Source organism: Hyla sarda, chromosome 1 (genome assembly GCF_029499605.1).
Source record: "Hyla sarda isolate aHylSar1 chromosome 1, aHylSar1.hap1, whole genome shotgun sequence".
Taxonomy (NCBI): domain Eukaryota; kingdom Metazoa; phylum Chordata; class Amphibia; order Anura; family Hylidae; genus Hyla; species Hyla sarda.
The window spans coordinates 344,351,752-344,370,762 of NC_079189.1; the positions used below are offsets into that span (position 1 = coordinate 344,351,752).

General features: G+C 38.8%; 1 long non-coding RNA gene across 1 annotated transcript in view; it reads left to right on the plus strand.

Moving 5' to 3' along the window:
* Positions 1–9,363: 9,363 nt before the first annotated feature.
* LOC130307293 (uncharacterized) overlaps positions 9,364–19,011 on the plus strand; it is a 37,085-nt gene continuing 27,437 nt past the window's right edge. Inside the window, exons 1-2 of the long non-coding RNA XR_008856488.1 lie at positions 9,364–9,466; positions 10,236–10,327. This is a non-coding gene — a long non-coding RNA (uncharacterized LOC130307293). The remainder of the gene's footprint in view (positions 9,467–10,235; positions 10,328–19,011) is intronic.

The following is a 19,011-nucleotide window of genomic DNA, read 5'->3' on the forward strand; positions in this document are numbered from 1 at the left end:
AAAAAGCCAAATGTGACTCCTCCTCTTCTGAGACCTGTAGTGCGCCAGCAGAGCATTTTTCATCCCCATATGGGGTGTTTTCTGAATCGGGAGAGATTGGGCTTCAAATTTTGGGGGGTATTTTCTGCTATTACCCTTTTTAAAAATGTAAAAATTTTGGGAAACCAAGCATTTTAGGTAAAAAAAATATTTTTTTTTACATATGCAAAAGTCGTGAAACACCTGTAGGGTATTAAGGTTCACTTTACCCCTTGTTACGTTCCCCGAGGGGTCTAGTTTCCAAAATGGTATGCCATGTGTTTTTTTTGCTGTTCTGGCACCATAGGGGCTTCCTAAAGGTGACATGCCCCCCAAAAACCATTTGTCGCTCCTTCCCTTCTGAGCCCTCTACTGCACCCACCAAACATTTTACATAGACATATGAGGTATATGCTTACTCGAGAGAAATTGGGTTTCAAATACAAGTAAACATTTTCTCCTTTCTACCAATTGCAAAAATAAAAAAATTGGGTCTACAAGAACATGCGAGTGTAAAAAATGAAAATTGTGAATTTTCTCCTTCACTTTGCTGCTATTCCTGTGAAACACCTAAAGAGTTAATACACTTATTGAATGTCATTTTGAATACTTTGGGGGTGTATTTTTTTTAATGGGGTCATTTATGGGGTATTTCTAATATGAAGACCCTTCAAATCCACTTCAAACCTAAACTGGTCCCTGAAAAATAACGAGTTTTAAAATTTTGTGAAAAATTGCCAAATTGCTGCTGAACTTTGAAGCCCTCTGGTGTCTTCCAAAAGTAAAAACTTGTCAATTTTATGATGCAAACATAAAGTAGACATATTATATATGTGAACCCATTTTTTTTTTTATTTTGAATATCCATTTCCTTACAAGCAGAGAGCTTCAAAGTTAAAAAAAATGCCAAATTTTCATTTTTTTCATCAAATTTTGGGATTTTTCACCAAGAAAGGATGCAAGTTACCATTAAATTTTACCACTAAGTTAAAGTAGAATATGTCAAGAAAAAACTATCTCAGAATCAGAATGATAACTAAAAGCATTCCAGAGTTATTAATGTTTAAAGTGACAGTGGTCAGAATTGCAAAAAACGCTCTGGTCCTTAAGGTGTAAAATGGCCTGGTCCTTAAGGGGTTAATGTTGATGGCCTATACATTGGACAGGCCATCAATATCAGTTTGTTGGGGATCCAGCTCACAGACACCCCTACAAACAGCTGATTTAGGGACTTCAACATAGGTCAACACTGTGGCCTCTTCATTCTCATGCACAGCTTCATACATTTTTGTGTCTTGCACTAGTGATAGCTAGAGAAAGTTCAGAGAAGATTGAAGGATAAAACTTACCAGGAAAGGTTAAAGGACCTTAACATGTATAGCTTGGAAGAAAGAAGAGACAGAGGGGATATGATAGAGACTTTTAAATACATAAAGGGAATCAACACGGTAAAGGAGGAGAGTATATTTAAAAGAAGAAAAACTACCACAAGAGGACATAGTTTTAAATTAGAGGAGCAAAGGTTTATACAGTAATATCAGGAAGTATTACTTTACAGAGAGAGTAGTGGATGCATGGAATAGCATTCCTGGAGAAGTGGTCGCTGCAAATACAGTGAAGAAGTTTAAACATACATGGGATAAGCATAAGGCTATCCTTCATATAAGATAGGGCCAGGGACTATTCATAGTATTCAGATTATTGGGCAGACTAGATGGGCCAAATGGTTCTTATCTGCAGACACATTCTATGTTTCTAAGTACTACTTACAGTAATGGGACGAAGCTGCAGTGCACTACACGTCTGCCACAAAATATGACAGCCTCAGAAAACCATTTATCATTGGGGCATCAATATTAAAGACCAAGAAAGCTCCTTCTCTTTTGTTTTTCTCTTTGTCCTCTCTTTGGTATTGGATAGAATAGAAAACACAGTGCGTATGCAGACACTGTAAAGAAATATACATTATTACATCAAAGTATAGGAAACATCAGATCCACAAAGGTGAATAAGGTCCTACTGCGTATCCTAATTTACTGATAGAACAATGTATTTTTCTGTTGGTATTTCTTTGCCGTATAATTTAAAAAGTTTTCTTACACTAAAATGGTTGTCGTACCATTGTGAGTGTGTCATTTTCTCTTCTAATTACAGTCACTGCCAAGAGAAGAAAAACATTGGTATTGTAATGTTCTATCCTTGCTGTCATCTATAATTGTGTGCATACCTGCTCTGACCTTTATGTTGTTTCTAGCATTATCTGACTGGTCATTTCTGTTCTGCGTTTAGAATCCTAACCTAAGGGGAACATCCAACAAAATTTTTACTTAAAAGAAATTCTTCTGTGCTCTATGCCATAAGAAATCTAATGAAATAGCTATAGATTTTCTATGCCATTATTGTCAAAGCATCAATTGTTTAATTGTTTTTAACTATGGTATTGACTGACGAAATGAAACACACTTGGAATTGATGGCGTAAAAATAGAATTGCCACTACTATATGGATTAATTGCATATTTATACAGATCGGTTACACATTGTAGAATCTACAATGTGTCATTTATAAATTTATGGTAGTAGGTAGGTCGGCACTTCCGTGTTTTTTGTGGTGGTGCAGGAACTGGAGGTAAACCAGCACGTAGAAAAAAAGGTACCCAGCACTCACCAGTAATGCTAAATCAAGAGGGTTTATTAATTCATAGCAGAAATGTACAACCATTTCTGCTATGGATTAATAAACCCTCTTGATTTTGTATTACTGGTGAATGCTGGGGACCTATTTTTCTACATTTATAAATTTATGTTACCAGCACATGTTACAGGAAGTTCATGTAGGCTTTTTTCCAGGGATAACTTTTTCATATATGGCTTGGAGTGGTGTAAAACTTAAAAAGTAGTGAAAATTTCCTACCCTGATTCCACACAGCTGCAGTCACTTGTTCTCCTGGTACCCACTTGTCAACGCTTTCTCCTGGTTCTTGTTAGGCTGTCAGTGATCGGCTGAGGGGGCAGCACTTGCAAAGACAAAGCATCACTTGAAAAAGAAAGGAGTCTCGATCAGGGATTGGGAACATTGGAAAGGCAGCATTGGAGAAACAAACAACCCTCTTCAACCCTTCTCATTAAACCTATAAAAAAAACATATGCAGGTCTCCTTTGCTACCCCTAGAGGTGGCTACAAGTAAGCAAAAGTTTGTGATTTCGATATGTAAAGCCCTTTATTTAAAAATGAAGCCCCTATCCCTATGAAGATAACCTAAAAAACATGAACAACATAATGGTTGTTCTAAAAAGAACATGGGAAAATGATTTTATGGGATTTTTTTAGTTAATTAAAATTCTGAACTTTTCTTACATTTGGACAGCTATTTTCCATATACACTTGCTGTTCTGCTACTCTTCACTTTTATGGTCTGCTGTTTACAATGTTAGACTGCGATGTGTGATCTATGCTAATAACTTGTACATGACGGTGATGCCTAATCATGGCAAAATATACACAGCACCATACATTGGCGCTGTGCACAACATGAGACAAAGGGCTTATCACAAAGCAGAAAATGTCACATAAACAATTCTAGATACATAAAAAATTCACATTTTTTTTTAGCTTCTCTACACAAGCGCTTGTTTTCTTTAAAATTGATGATATCTCTGAAAGTGTTAACCTGATGTAGAGCTCTGCATAGAAAAGATAAAACAATACAGCAGCCTTTCAAAGACAATCCAGCTCTGTCCTATGCACTTCCCCTTATTAGCATAGACGACTATGCACTGTAGGAATTCTGATCTTGTGCATCCCATTCATTACAAATGACAAATATTTGTTTAGCTAGAAATAAACTACAGACGTCAGACAAATTACTGTTATCTGCCCACAATATTCATGTGAACAATTAAACCCAACTGCAAATGAACATTCATAAGTTGTGATATTACTTTGTACTGTTAATTGTTTGTCAGCTGCAGAGAAACATACATTATCAGCCATAACTTTAATACCACTGACAGCTGAACAGAATAACGTTATCTCATTACAGAGGCCACTGTCAAGGGGTGGGATATATTAGACAGCAAGTGAACAGTCAGTTCTCGAAGCTGATGCATTAAAAGCTGGAAAATGGGCAAAATTAAGGATGTGAGAGATTTCCAACTTACAGGTATCGATGGATCTACTGTACTGCTAACATCTTCATGACAAATACCACATTGAATCCAGAATCTAGGGTCATACAGGTGGATCACACAGTTACAGTTGTGCTAAAAAGTTTGCATATCATTAAATACTCGGTAATATATGAGCCATTTTTAAAGAAAGCAGTGAGAAGGCAATACACATTTATTTTATTTTATGTGGAATTCATATTGAACAGCACAATCATAAAACTAAACATGGCAAAAAAAATAATAATAATGTAGCATTGTAGGTGGTGGGATCAGATGGTATTAACCCCTAGTGTCCGTTACGCCAGACTGGTTTTTGGTACCGGAACCACGCGAATGGTATCTCCACTATTCCAAAGGCTAGTTAAGGAAAGGAAATTCCACAGCCAGTTATGGTTTAACGGAGGCTAGAGTTTAAGACAGATTAAAATTGTCTTCACAGCTAGGCCAGAATTCCAGAGAGGTGGCCAGGAACCCAGAAGGACCTTGCAGCTTGCTGGACCAATATACTTGTAATTAACTTGACTCGGATTGGACTTGACTTGACTATATGCAGGACTTGACTAGTTTCAGTGACAACAGACATAGACTTGAGACTTTCTGGAATGACTGTAGCTTTTGGGGTCTTCCAGATGCTTATCACTTGCACTGAGATCTCTGGTGTTTGCTGTGCTCAGTAGCAGATGGAATCTGAGAGAAATTGTAATGGCCGCCCCTTTATATAGTGGTGGACTGGACTAAAGCCCATTGGTCAAGCTGCGGGTCATAGGTTAAGCTGGTGCTCTCTGGAAGAACATGTGACAGCAAATCATGTGACTGCATAACATAACATGTAATAAAAAAAGCACAAACGGATGCGCTCCGTAGTGTAACACCAAAGGTGAGTTGGTAACGCTAAGTGTGAATTGCGCTTACCACATGAAGTTGTACTCCAACCAAGTACAACAATGGAACATGGTGTATCATCAAAGGGTCTCTGCAGCTTCGTCCCGCTGAAATAGAATCACGATAAAAACAAGCAATCTCCAGGTAGCAGAGCGGGATCAATGGAAGCGCTGAGACCAGATAAGAAGTAAAAAGGATTTATTTCCCATAATGCAACGCGTTTCACGGTCACCCGCTTCCTCAGGCATGCCTTATCTGGTCTCAGCGCTTCCATTGATCCCGCTCTGCTACCTGGAGATTGCTTGTTTTTATCGTAACATAACATGTGACAGACTTACACAGGTCCTTTAGACCTCCCACAGGTCCTTTGTACTACCTATACATTAGGAGACTGTCTAGGCATTAAAGCAATATACACAACATTCTGAAAACAACAGGGGGAGACCTTGCAGGTGAGCCCCCAGGTCACTGAGGGTCTAAACCTGACAGGGCCTAAGGGTTGTGCAGGACCATGTCCTGTACTGGGACATTCCATAGTCTGTTGTAATAGTTGTCTATGCAGCCTTGAATTCTTGCAGGTGATATAGCTGCCCATTTGTCTCTTAAAATGCCTTTAGATCATACAAAGTCTATTGCCATCTCTTCTTTATTGAACCACACATTTCAGATCTCCCCAAAGTGGTTTGGCCACTCTAGAACATTTTATTTTTATTAATTTTTTTGCTGTAACCACGGGAGGGTCTACTTGGTCTTGTGCTTATAGTTGTTGTTCTGCTGTAAAGTCCAAGAGCATTGCATGCACAGCCTTTGTGTAGAAGAATGCAAATTGTCTGTCAGTATTTTATGATGTAATGCTGCATATATTTTGCCATTTATTTGCCATGCCTTTTGAGTTTATCTCCCCCCCCCCACCCCAAAAAAAAAAAAAAAAAAAAAAAAAACATCAGTGAGCCACTACCATGCTTTGATGGTGGCTCAGTGGGGATGGTATTCATATAGCTATAGGCCTTATTGACCTCTCTCCAAACATAGTGATTATGGTAATTTAGGATAAAGCTCTATTTTAGTCTTGCCACTCTAAATTACAGTATGCCAAAAGTAAAACTGTAATACACACAAAAGCTGTAAAGCATCTAAGAAAGTCCAGAAAGTGCCAGGACTGTCTCCTAAAGAGAATTCAGCTACTGGATCAGTTCCACACCAATACAGAGTTTGTTCAGGAATGGCGACAGGCAAGTGTCAGTGTGGAGGCTTTTGGAGGCTGGCCTGGTGTCAAGAAGGGAAGAGAAGTATACCAGTATACCACAGAAGCATCTGATTAAAAGATCTAAAAACAGTGAACACCAGCAAAATTTTGGAAAACCCAAATGTTTATTAGTCTCAATACTTTTGGGCAGGGCTGTACATACACTTTGTATAACTATGGCTGCCTCCACCCCCACCCCACACACACACAGTGTAGAAGTAGCCGGAGGCCTTACCTTTCATCCTGTCCACAGCCCTGTCCTTGATAGAGCCTACCTTAAGCAGGCTCTACTTATGGAGCGCAGATTGCACAGATCAATGCAGTTCAAGAGAAATGCATTGATCTGTATAAGGAATCCAATGATTCCTCCTAAAATCCCCTAAATGGACTAATAAAGTGTAAAAAGAAAGTTTAATAGAAAAAAACACAAATTAACCCTTTTCCATATTAAAAGTTAAAATCACCCACCTTTTCCCATTAACATGTAAACATAATAAAAATAAACATATTTGGTATCACTGCATGTATAATTGTCCGTATGATTATTTGTCCGAACTATTTATAAAATATAATTTTTTTTATCCCATTTGGTAAATAGCGTAAATGTTAACAAATACCAAACCCCAGAAATGTGATTTTTTTGATCGTCTAATTTATTAGAAAACTGAAGTAAAAAGCTTTCAACAGATTTCAGCGCAAAAATGAGCCCTCATATAGCCCTATATACGAAAAAATTAAAGAGTTATAGGGGTCAGAAAATGGCAAAAAAATGTAAAAGATATATTTTTTTTAAAGTTTAGAATTTTGTAAAACTAGTAAAACATGACGGTGACCATACAAATGTAATATTGCTCTAATGGGGCTGGACTAAAATATCAAGATAATATGTTAGTTTGACTACATGTTGAACAGCATGAACAGCAAGAACCCTCTCCCCAAAATTTTTTCCAATTTCATCTCACAAATTTTTTTGTTTTTTTTTGTTTTGGAGTATATGTTATGGAAAAATGAAAGGTATGCTTACAAACTACAATTGTCCCTGCAAAAAACAAGCCCTCATATAGGCATTGATAAAAAAAATATAAGATAGATAAAAAATATAAGATAGATACAAAAAAAAGAGAAAGGAGGAAAAGAACAAAGTGCAAAGAAATGAAAGAAACAATCTGATTGGTTGCTATGGGCAACTGGTGAACTTTTACTCTGCACAAGTTTTGATCTCTCTCTCTTTATGGTGTCTAAAAAACAGCTAATAAAAAGGTCCTACAATCCATGCTGAGCTCCTTTATTTTTGAGGCCTGTGTGCGAGTGAAGCAGCGCACTAGGGCCACACATTGAATGTTTCTTTAAAATTGCAGAATAGGGGTATTAAAAAATAAAAATTTTATTTTCACTTTGCTTCAATCCCTGTGAATTTACCTTCACTTTGCTTCAATTCCTCTAAATTAACGGTGTTCTTAAATCCTGTTTTGAATTCTTTCAAGGGTGCAGTTTGTTTTTTAAATTGAATGTTTTAAATGTTTTTAATATTTTACTGAAAATGTAAAAATATTCTGCTAAACTCACAAATGATTGATAAATGTATCAACTTAAATCTGCTATTAATGTCACAAAAAACAGAACATAGAATCACTAAGATAATTGAAAACCATTACAACATTTATACCACCTAAAGTGAGACAGATCATATGTAAAAAACATGAGCCATTGCTCTGAAGGCCAAAATTGGCTGTGTCTTTAACCTGTTCAGGACCCAAGAAATAACGTTACGTCATGAGTCCGCTCCCGATCTATAACGCGGGGCCAAGCGGGTCGGCATTGATTGCGGTGCCGCGCGCTATTAACCCTTTAGATGTGGCGTTCAAAGTTGAATGCCGCGTCTAAAGTGAAAGTGAAAGCATGGCGGTTAGCTCAGGAAGCTGTTCGGAATAGCCGCCGCAAAATCGCGGCATCCCGAACAGCTTACAAGACAGCTGGAGGATCCCTACCTGCCTTCTCGCTGTCCGATCGCCGAATGACTGCTCAGTGCCTGAGATCCAGGCATGAGCAGTCAAGCGGCAGAATCATCGATCACTGGTTTCCTATGAGAAACCATTGATCAATGTAAAAGATCAGTGTGTGCAGTGTTATAAAGTGAATAAAGATCATTTAACCCCTCCCCTATTAAAAGTTTGAATCACACCCCTTTTCCCATAAAAAAACACAGTGTAAATAAAAATAAACATATATGTATCGCCGCGTGCGGAAATGTCCGAATTATAAAAATATACCATTAATGAAACCGCATGGTCAATGGCGTACGCGCAAAAAAATTCCAAAGTCCAAAATAGTGCATTTTTGGTCACTTTTTATATCATGAAAAAATGAATAAAAAGCGATCAATAAGTCCTATCAATGCAAAATTGGTACCGATAAAAACTTCAGATCACGGCACAAAAAAATGAGCCCTCATACCGCCCCATACACGGAAAAATAAAAAAGTTATAGGGGTCAGAAGATGACAATTTTAAACGTATTAATTTTCCTGCATGTAGTTAGGATTTTTTCCAGAAGTACGACAAAATCAAACCTATATAAGTAGGGTATCATTTTAATCGTATAAACCTACAGAATAAAGATAAGGTGTCATATTTACTGAAAAATGTACTACGTAGAAATAGAAGCCCCCAAAATTTACAAAATGGCGTTTTTTTTTTTCAATTTTGTCTCACAATAATTTTTTTTTTCGTTTCGCCATAGATTTTTTGGCGAAATGACTGACGTCATTACAAAGTAGAATTGGTGGCGCAAAAAATAAGCCATCATATGGATTTTTAGGTGCAAAATTGAAAGAGTTATGATTTTTTAAAGGCAAGGAGGAAAAAAAACGAAAATGCAAAAACGGAAAAACCCCAGGTCCTTAAGGCTACGTTCACACTTACATTGTGATCGGCTAAATGGAGCTCCATCACTTCAATCAGTTAGAAGGATGGGAGCTGAGTGGAGAAAAATTAGTTTTTTTTTATGTCTAATCTTTTTTCTCCACTCAACAGCTGTAAAATACTGGACACCCGACAGACCCTGTTCAAGTCAATCAGGTCTATGTGCTCTGAATATTCAGGATCGATTGGTAAAAAAAAAGAGCTGAATGAACCCGGAACCATCCATACAGGTTGGAGAACAATGGCAGTATGAATCTAGCCTAAGGGGTTAAAAGTTAAAATGGTATTCTGGGATTATTTTTATTTGAGTGTGCATCAGGGGCTGTATAGTCACGGTAGTTTATAGTATAGTGTTTGTACCTGTGTTTGATGGATGGTCTCGCAATGTTTATGTAATCTTTGCACCAATGGTCAATTTCATCAGCATACAAAATGAGTGTTGACCCAGCTTTTTCCAGGTTGCAGTGCAGCCTGTGACATTACATAACTAGTCAAGTGTTGAAAAGGAGCCTGTCCGTGGGTTGAAAAGGAGCCTGTCCTGTTCAATGGGTGGAGCGACCACTAGGTGGGAGAGAGATCATTCTCCACAGGGCTGCAGCTTTACTTCAATGGGTAGGTTGGTAGATGTGTGGGTGGGAGAAAAATGACCTTACACTTACATACAAGGGATCCTAGGAATTGTAGTTGGAGGCAAGTAACTCCAACATGAAATAGCCAACTGACTCACAACACAGCCATTTAGCCCCAAGACAAGAATGGATCCTTTCTAAGCATGTCCATTACTGTCTGTCAGGAAAGTACTAAAGTCATCTCATGGTGCATAACCCCTTTAAATAGACAGAAGTATGTATGGAAACTTTTCTAATTAAACCATTGGTGCTATAAATTTTTTTAAGTTTACCTTTCATAAACAGTGGACGTTGTCTATATACATGTATAGTAGCTTTAAAGATGCATTTTATCTCAAGCAATTCATTATAGCCATTCCTTCTTTCCCAGAGGTCTCTGGCCTTCATCTGTATTCTGTTCCAATGGACATCTTTCTGGAGGTCACTCCCTTCTTAATCACTTCCTCTTGCGGAAGTCGGCAGGTAATTAATCCTGGTTCATCTTCTTGTTCCCTACAGCTACTCTAAAGACTTTCTAATTAAGTTCTGCAGCAGTCTCCTATCTCATTGTCATTAGGAATAAAAGTCACCTAATATATGCTATTATTTCATCCACACGTACAACCAGCTTTCTCCTACACATTTAAGCACCACTTTGGAAACCTCAGTTTGGTCCTTTTAATATTGGCAATCCAGTACATGCATAAATATTTTAAAATTTATACTAATTATTTAATTTTTCCATTTACTTTTTATGATTTTTTTTTTATATCTGCAAAGGTTTGTATTTTTTGTATAACTTCATTTACTACACTCATTATGCGGGCCATGACATTCCTATTTGCTTTAGGCTTCTTTCCTGGACATCTCACATTCTTAAGAGCAATATTTAAGGCTGAAAAGCTTCAGCCGCTTTGCTTTTCTCATCTTCCAACAGTAATTATATATCTCCAAACCGATTCCTTACATTGAAAACAATTGTGATAAAAGAAAAGCAAAGAAATCAAATATAAAGTTGAGAGACTAAAAGTATTTAAAAGGAAAAGTTAGAAAGGCTTAAATCTGAAATGAGTTTCACACATGACTGGGTTTGACCTTGCTAAGAATTTAAAAGTCATCCATTTGAAATTTCTGTTAATCTAGTGGTTCTCTATTATATAAGCAATACCCTCAATATTATTCAAGGTAAATGTTTAATTTTGTGCAGCATGTAAAATATTGTATAACATAAAAATCACCACATACAGTAGATTAAGTAACAAATAGTGTTGAAGAATAAAAGCCTATTGAGACTGTAAGTCACCAAAATATGATTTTAAGGGTACTCCGGTGGAAAACAATTTCTTTCAAAACAACTGGCTCCAGAAAGATTTGTAAGTATATTCTATTAAAAAATCATAATCCTTGCGGTACTTATCAGCTGATGTATGCTCCAGTGGAAGTTGTAGAGTTCTTTTCAGTCTGACCACAGTGCTCTCTGCTGACACCTCTGTCCATGTCAGGAACTGTCCAGAGTAGGATAAAATCCCGATAGCAAACCTCTCCTGCTCTGGACAGTTCCTGACATGGACAGAGGTGTCAGCAGAGAGCACTGTGGTCAGACTGAAAATAACTACTCAACTTCCTCTGTAGTATACAGCAGCTGATAAGTACTGGAAGAATTGAGATTTCTTAATAGAAATAATAAAAAAAAATCTGGTTAACTTTCTGGAACCTGTTTATTTGAAAAAAAGAAATGGTTTTCCTCCGAAGTACCCCTTTAACCCCTTAAGGACACAGGGCATACAGGTACACCCTGATGTCCTGGTACTTAAGGACACAGGGCGTACCTGTACGCCCGTGGAAATTCCAGTCCCCGCTGCTCACCGGGCGGGGACCGGACTGGGATGCCTGCAGAAATCATTCTGCAGTCACCCATGCAAGCCCCTGGGGGGTCCTGAGACCCCCCATGTCGGTGAGCGCCGCAAATTGCCAGTCAATTCAGACCGGAGATTAGCAGCAATTCCAGGTCAATCGGGTCTCCGGTGACCCGGAAAAAAAGGATGATAGGTGGCGTCCGAGATGGCACCTATCAGCCTTTACCATCAGGAATGAGGTGGCAAGGGGGCCACCTCACGATCACACGATCAGTTGATCAGAACGACCGATCACTGTCCTGCTGTGTAGTGATCACCGGTGATCGGGGCAGTGGTTGGGGCCTTACTTACTTCGAGTGAGGTCAACGGGAATCCCCTCAGGCAGCAGCAGGATCAGGTTGTCAGCGGCAGGAGCAGCGACAGGAGCAGCAGAGGCGGCAAGATGCAGCAGGAGGTGAGGCCTGTTCGCCTCCTGCTGTTGCTAAGCAACAACCTTTAGCATGCACAGCTAAAGGGCATGCAGTGAGTTATAGTTATGCAACAGCTGGAGGCAGATTTTTTTTCTATGAAAAAGTGCATGCTACTTAACTTTGTTACTTAACTTAGTGTTTTGCAACCAGTGTGCCTCTAGCTGTTATATACTACAACTCCCAGCATGCACGGACAGCCAAAGGGCATGCTGGGAGTTGTACTAGTGTGCCTCCAGCTGTTGCATAACTACAGCCCTTCTTCTGTCAGTGCATGCTGAAAGTTGAAGTGTCGCAACAGCTGAAGGCACACTGGTTGCGAAACAGAGAGTTTGTTTCTTAACTCAGTGATTCGCAACCAGTGTGCCCCCAGCTGTTGCAAACTACAACTTCCAGCATGCACTGACATACAGTTCATGCTGGGAGTTGTAGTTTTGCAACAGCTGGAGGCCCACTGGTTGTGAAACACTGAGTAATATAACAAACTCAGTGTTTTTGCAACCAGTGTGCATCCAGCTGTTGCATAACTACAACTCCTAGCATGCACGAACAGCCAGAGGGCATGCTGAGAGTTGTAGTTTTGCAACAGCTGGAGGTTTCCCCCCCCCCCCCCCCATATGAATGTACAGGGTACATTCACACAGGCGTGAGTTTCCTGCTGCACGTTTGCGATGCGGTATATTTTCCGCCACAGCTCAAACTCCCAGCAGGAAGCTCCCTGTGAACCCCCGCCCTTGTGAATGTACCCTAAAAACACTACACTACACTAACACAAAATAAAAAGTATAACACTACATATACACACTCCCCTACACAGTTTCCAGCTTTTTCAAAACAACAACTCCCAGCATGCCTGGACAGTCAATGGCACAGCAGGAGGCACCCTGTTCGAGAAACACTGCTGTAAGGTTTTTGGTATCGGAGGCAAGTGTAATGCTTGCATCTGGGTCCGTCCCTATGCAAATCCCTAATTTAGGCCTTCTAACATTTCGGAGCAATGTCGTATTTCAAGGCAACAGTTTAGGGCTACATATGCAGTACTTTCCTACTTGGGAGAAATTGGGGATACAATTTTTTTTAAATATTTTCCTTTGTGAAAATAAAAAATGTAGGGTAACAACAGCATTTTAGTGAAAATATATATATATTTTTAATTTTCACATCCAACTTTAATGACAATTCACCTCTGGGGTGTTAAGGTTCACTGTACCCCTTAGTACATTCTGTATGTGTGGTGTGAAGGCTCTCTGTACTCCTTGTTACATTCCTTGTGGGGTGTAGTTTCCAAAATAGTATGCCATTTGTTTTTGTTTTTTTCTTGCTGTTCTGGCACCATAGGGGCTTCCTAAAGGAGACATGCCCCCAAAACCATTTCAGCAAAATTCACTCTCCTAAATCTCATTATCGCTCCTTCCCTTTTGAGCCCTCTACTGTGCCCGTAGAGCACTTTACATCCACATATGAGCAATTTCCTTACTTGAGAGAAAGTGGGTTACTAATTTTGGGGGGATTACTCTCCTTTTACCCCTTGTAAAATTCCTTGTAAAAATTCAAAAACTGGGTCTACAAGAACATGCGAGTGTAAAAAATAAAGATTTTGAATTTTCTCCTTCACTTTTCTGCTATTTCTGTGAAACACTTAAAGGGTTCACATACTTTCTGAATGTCATTTTCAATACTTTGAGGGGTGCAGTTTTTATAATGGGGTTATTTTTGTTTTTTTTTCTAATATGAAGGCCCTTCAAATCCACTTCAAAACTGAACTGGTCCCAGAAAAATTCCGATTTTGAAAATGTTGTGAAAAATTGGAAAATTGCTGCTGAACTTTAAAGCCCTTCCAAAAGTAAAAACATGTCAACTTTATGATGCAAACATAAAGTAGACATATTGAATATGTGAATAAATATATAATTTATTTGGGATGTTCATTTATTTATTTGGGAAAGTTTTCATTACATTTTGGAATTTTTCACCAAGAAATTATGCAAGTATCGACAAAAATTTACCTCTAACATAAAGTAGAATATATCATAAAAAATAATCTCGGAATCAGGATGAAAAGTAAAAGGATCCCAGAATTATTAATGCTTAAAGTGACAGTGGTCAGATTTGCAAAAAAATACTCTGGTCCTTAAGGTGAAAATGGGCTTGGTCCTAAACAGGTTAAAGGGGCTTCTCGGGATTAGAAACACTTCATTCTTGTAGAGACAGCATTGCACCAATCCACATTTTGTGTAAAATTACTCCATTTGAACAAATTATAAAGTTCTTACACGCTGGTACAGAGTCCCCTCATTGCTTGCTTCCTTCTATCCGGGAGTCACCGATAGGTGTTGGCGTTGCCTTGGGGAAAGGGGCACAATGTTACATGTGTGGCTTACCTGTCCCCTGATATCTGACTTTTGGTCAAGGGTCCTACATACCATTCATCATGTCACATCTGTGCGCCTTCAACCAACTCCGGAAATAACATTTCTCTCTATCCTGCCCACCTCAATCCCCAGACACACTACCAGACTAATTCTCCATCTCCTACTTGCCGCAAGGACGGTCATACCAAGGCTGTGGAAAACATCGTCCGCCCCTACAATCTCAACCTGGTTACAAGAAGTTACTCATATCCACAGGATGGAGGAGCTCACAGCAGACTTCCGACACCAGTTGACAAGATACACACTGACTTGGGGGCCCTGGTTAACTTTCCAAAACTCACCCGAATTCATATCCCTACACCTGTCCCACTCGTGCCCGACAGACATAGGGTGATCCACGCATGCCTCCCTGTACCCAACTACACTACATTGCCATCCTCCATCTATGCTTACCTGCCAGTAATTGCCCTGTGTGTGGGACCTGTTCAGGAGATGCTGGAGATCGCCCGATCTACGAGGTAACTGTCCTCTCCCCCATAGCCTACTCCCTCTTTTCTATATTGGACATTGGGTCCAGATACTATCTCCCTCTTCTTCTCTCTTGCCCTCTTCAGTGCTTGTCCTGCCCTTACCTCTCTCCCTTTCCTCTTCTCGTTCTTGCAGTCCCCTTTCTCTTCCTTTCACACGTATTGTTTTACTAGACATGGTCACCTGTAGTTGTTGTTCCTTTTTTCTGTACATGCATTGTGGTTGCCAATTGAGTTGCCATTGAGTCGCACCCACACCACGCCACGAAAAAATCTCCTTTAAGTGATGCTGTGGGATGTTGAGTTTGATGCGACCAGTAATGTTATTGCCTGACCTTCATTATTGTTCTTAGCACATGTTCTTATTACGTGTTGTACTCTTGCTTTTTGAAAAATTCAATAAAATCTTTACATTGGAAAAAAAAAATTACTCCATTTGCTTTAGTTAAACTGAGCTACAACATGACACATAAACTGAATACAAAGGTGGCGCTATTTCTGGAAGAAAGCAGCTATGCTTTTGCAATACTGGAAAACCATTTTAACTCCTTCCTAACCAAAGACAATGCCAGACAGCCTGGAAGTTTATAGTTTATGGGCAGTCAGCAAGTGGTTGCAGATGTTTTCTTATGATGTTTTTAACTGATGGCCTATCCTCAGTATAAGCCATCAATATCTGATTGGTGTAGAGCTGGGAGACCGGATTGTATGAAGGTAAAGATCTGGAAAACAGTACAAAAAATTTCTGATGCACTGAAAATTCCTAAGAGCACCATGGCCTCCATAATTCTTAAATGAAAGAAGTTTCAAAGAACCAGGAGTTTTCCTATAGATGACTGCTCCATCACACTAAAATAATTGGTGGATCAGGGTCTTGCTAAGAGATATGACCAAGAACCTTATGTGCACAAAGGGGAAACTTCCAGAAGGTCCATCATCACTGCTTGCGCAGCACTCATCAATCTGAGCTGTATACAGAGTGGCCAGAAAGACGTGTCTTCTCAGTAAGAGACACATGCAAGCCTTTCTGGCACTTAAAGGGTTCTCAGACTATGAGAAACAAGATTCAACAAGGTCTGGCCAGATAACACCAAGATTGAACCTGTCTGAAGAAAACCAGGCACTGCTCAACATCTGTCCAATATCATCCCTACCAGGGTGGCAGCATAATGCTGCAGGATTTTCTCAGTGGCTGGGACAGAGAGACTGGTCAGGGTTGAGGGAAAGCTGAATGTAATGGAAAAAAAAGTACAAATATATTACTAATGAAAACCTGATCCAGAGTGCTATAGACCTCTTTCTGGGTTGAAGGTATACCTTCCAACAAGACAATGACCTTAACCCCTTTTCACCTTAAGGACCCAATTTTCATTTTTGCACTTTGGTTTTTTCCTCCTCTCCTTCGAAAAATCATAACGTGTTCAATTGTGCACCTACAAACCCACATAAGGGCTTGTTTTTTGCATCACTAATTGAACTTTGTAATGACATCACTTATTATAAAGCATAATCTGCGGTAAAACAAAAAAAACTTATTTGTGAGTTGAAATTAAACAAAAAACGAAATTTTGTAACTTTTTAGGGCTTCTATTTTTATGCAGTGCACTTTTCGGTAAAAATGACACCTTATCTTTATTCTATACATCCATACGGTTACAAGAATACCCAATTTATGTAGATTTTAATTTCCTATACTAGTTTAAAAAATCCTAAATACATGCACCAAAAGTAGTATGTTTAACCCCTTAACAACCACGGATGTAAATGTACGTCCTGGTTTGACGGGACTTCCCGCACCAGGATGTACATTTACGTCCTGTGTATGACCGTGAGCATCGGAACGGTGCTCGCGTCATACACGGCAGGTTCCAGCTGCTAGCGATCGCTCGGATATCCACCATTAACCCCTCAGATGCCGTGATCAATACAGATCACAGCATCTGCGGCAGTGCGGTACTTTGAATGGCTGATCGGATCGCCTGCAGCGCTGCCGCGGCGATCCGATCGTCCAGCATGGCGGCCGGAGGTCCCCTCACCTGGCTCCGGCCGTCTCCCGGGGTCTTCTGCTCTGGTCTGAGATCGTGCAGACCAGAGCAGAATATGACCGATAATACTGATCAGTGCTATGTCCTATACATAGCACCGAACAGTATTAGCAATCAAATGATTGCTATAGATAGTCCCCTATGGGGACACTAAAAGTGTGAAAAATCCCCTCCCCCAATAAAAATTTAAATAGTCCATTTTTCCCATTTTACCCCCAAAAGGCGTAAAAATTTTGTTTATAAACATATTTGGTATTGCCGCATGCCTAAATGTCCGAACTATCAAAATATAATGTTAATGATCCCTTACAGTGAATGACGTAAACGTAAAAAGTAAAAAAAAGTCAAAAATGCTGCTTTTTTGTCACATTTTATTTAAAAAAATTAATAAAAAATAATCAAAATATTATATATGCAAATATGGTATGAATAAAAAGTACAGATGAAGGCACAAAAAATGAGCCCTCATACCACCCTATGTACGGAAAAATGAAAAAGTTTTTGATTACTGATTTTGTACAAAAAGTTTTAGATTTTTTTTTTCAGCAAAATTATGGTTTTCATTTACATTTTCTCCCTAAAAAAAATATTTTTTGGGGTTTGCCATACATTTTATGGTAAAATGAGAGGATTCATTACAAAGTACAATTGGTCATGCAAAAAACAAGCCCTTATATGGGTCTGTAGATGGAAATATAAAAGATTTATGGATTTTAGAAGGCGAGGAGGAAAAAACAAAAATGCAAAAAGAAAATTGTCCTGGTCCTTAAAGGGGTACTCCGGTGAAAACCTTTTTTCTTTTAACCTCTTAAAGACCCAGCCATTTTACACCTTAGGACCCGGCCATTTTTTGCACATCTGACCACTGTCACTTTAAACATTAATAACTCTGGAATACTTTTAGTTATCATTCTGATTCCGAGATTGTTTTTTCGTGACATATTCTACTTTAACATAGTGGTAAAAAAAATTGTAACTTGCATCCTTTCTTGATGAAAAATTAGAAAATGTTATGAAAAATTTGAAAATTTAGCATTTTTCTAACTTTGAAGCTCTCTGCTTGTAAGGGAAATGGATATTCAAAATATTTTAATTTTTTTTTCACATAAACCATATGTCTACTTTATGTTTGCATCATAAAATTGACAAGTTTTTACTTTTGGAAGACACCAGAGGGCTTCAAAGTTCAGCAGCAATTTTCCAATTTTTCACACAATTTCCAAACTCACTATTTTTTCAGGGACCAGTTCAGGTTTGAAGTGGATTTGAAGGGTCTTCATATTAGAAATACCCCACAAATGACCCCATTATAAAAACTGCACCCCCCAAAGTATACAAAATGATATTCGGTCAGCCTTTTAACCCTTTAGGTGTTTCACAGGAATAGCAGGAAAGTGAAGGAGAAAATTCACAATCTTCATTTTTTACACTCGCATGTTCTTGTAGAACCAATTTTTTAATTTTTATGAGGGGTAAAAGGAGAAAATGTATACTTATATTTGTAGCCCAATTTCTCTTGAGTAAGCACATACCTCACATGTCTATGTAAAGTGTTTGGCGGGCGCAGTAGAGGGCTCAGAAGCGAAGGTGCGACAAGGGGATTTTGGAGAGTACGTTTTTCTGAAATGGTTTTTGGGGGGCATGTTGCATTTAGGAAGCCCCTATGGTGCCAGAACAGCAAAAAAAAAAAAAAAAACACATGCCATACCATTTTGGAAACAAGACACCTTTAGGAACGTAACAAGGAATAAAGTGAGCCTTAATACCCCACAGGGGTTTCACAACTTTTGCATGCGTAAAAAAAAAAAAAAAAATCACAAAAATGGGTGTTTCCCCCCAAATTTCGCATTTTTGCAAGGGTTAATAGCAAAAAATACCCCCCAAAATTTGAAACCCCATC